The following is a 2,153-nucleotide window of genomic DNA, read 5'->3' as shown; positions in this document are numbered from 1 at the left end:
ATATCTACTTAAGTTTCACTGATATAAATCTTTTTATTGTCTTATTACACATTCAACTTGTTTAATGGTTGGTATGAGGCAGACATTTATTTTTATTTGATTCAATGGGACTACATGTTTCACAGCTTCTCCATTAATTAATCGTTTTCATTTTATTTATGTGGTAAGGACAATGCACATTAATTTTATTCTGTAAATGTGTCAGAAATAGCCAAACAGCTTTTTTTTATGTGTTGTCCCAGGACAATGCTCAATCCATGTCATTAAAACCAAACAATAGCTATACAAACAAGGTTAAAATTATTTAACTACACAAATTTGGTCAGTAAAAACAACACATTCAAACAATGAACACTAAACAAGGAAACTACAACACAATTATCATAAAAAGTATAAATAAAATAAACAGTTGTAGAAAATGTTGAACTATAACTGAAGAACAAGTCATACTATGTAGCTTTTATTTTTTTTAAATACATATTTTTAAAATATCTGTATAAGCCGTCACTATGATGTGAATGTATGAAATGAGGCAGACAGTCTGTGAAAAAATGGATCACTTTCTTCTTTCAGTGCTAACTAGAAACAACCAATCAGAGCCAGGAGGCGGGTCTTAGCCCCTCCGGACAGGCTATGTTCTTAATGCTAATGCTAGTTAAGGAGGAAGTGCAGAAGAATGATCTTTTCACAGATTATCTCTCTCATACCACAGTGGTCCCCAACCTTTTTAGCAGAGCGGACTGGTCAACCCCTCACAAATTTTCTGCGGCCGGGGGGGTGGAGCTGGGGGGGGTTGGAGGTGGGGGGGGTTAGGTGGGTCTTGGTCTCGATCCTTACGTCTCGCGCCGAAAGGATCGAGACCTATGCCGTTTATTGTTACTCATTCTGCTGCATGCTGGCGCGCAAGACGTAACCGACAGCATCCGGTTTAGGATTTTCAAAATAAAAGCTCCTCCAGACTCAATACATAGAACGGACATCTTGCGCGGCCCGGTACCAATTGGTCCACGGACAGGTACCGGTCCGCGGCCCGGTGTCATAGCAAACTGTTTCAACGTGGTGACAGTTTTAAAAAATATGTAAAAAACATATTTTAATAAAAGTTACCAACTGCAACTTTAAACAACTTCAGAGTCGGGCAGTAACTAATTACATTCACTCAATTACATTTATTTGAATAACTTTAAAAAATATATAAATATACTTTTTGATGTATTTTTACCACACTGCACGTTTTACTTTTACTTGAGTAATTTTATTATGAAGTTTCTCTACTCTTACTCGAGTAAAATTTCTGAACGTTTTATCCCAAAATTTACCAGACTCAGACACACACCCGCAGCTTCTGTTAAAGTTTCCGAAATTTTTTTTATTGACAGAAACTGATTTAGAAAAATGTTCTTTTGCATGATTTTGTTATTTTTTGTTACTTAAACTAACAAATTATTGCCATTTTTGTTCTTAAAATACCAAAAATTCCACTTAACTTTATATGTTTGTCCATCTGATGATGTAATTTTTAAATATTAAATGACTGATAATTTGATCAGTTACTCAGTACTTGACTGGACTATTTAACAAATACTTTCTTACTTTCTTACTGCATGTAGTTTCACTTAGAAACCTTGTGTGGTTGTGTTGAATTTATTTGCATTTGGAGGAAACCCGGCTTCTGTCAGCGACAATAGTCTTATCAGAATAATCTATGCTGCTGTGTGACACGTCCCCTCACCTGTCTCCACCTGAACGCAGGCAGCAGGTCTCCTCAGTGTTACTTCTCGTGATATGATGGTGCAGAAACAGCAGCTCTGGTTTCAAGATCTTATCAGGCGATTAGCAAATCCTGCGTGGTCATTACTCAGTGTTTTGCCTAACAACAAGCTAGCTGTTTGTTTTGACTGTCCCCGCTGAAACTGGGTCACATGATAGTCTGCCGCGGTTGTTTACATGAGACAGCGTTGATGCTGAGAGGTAAATAAGTGGCATTTTAAAGCTGTGAAAGTTAAAATATTGCAGCTGCTTTTGAGAAATCTATTTTTTGTACCGATCCCATTTAATCGAATAATCAGCTTTATCCACCTTGTGGTTTTCTCTGTCCAGGTTGATTAGACTCATAACAAGTGCATCATCCCTCCAGGTGGAGTCTAATGAAA

This window comes from Gambusia affinis, linkage group LG06 (genome assembly GCF_019740435.1).
Source record: "Gambusia affinis linkage group LG06, SWU_Gaff_1.0, whole genome shotgun sequence".
Classification (NCBI taxonomy): domain Eukaryota; kingdom Metazoa; phylum Chordata; class Actinopteri; order Cyprinodontiformes; family Poeciliidae; genus Gambusia; species Gambusia affinis.
The sequence above is the reverse complement of the archived record's forward strand: the minus strand, read 5'-3'. Positions refer to the sequence as shown.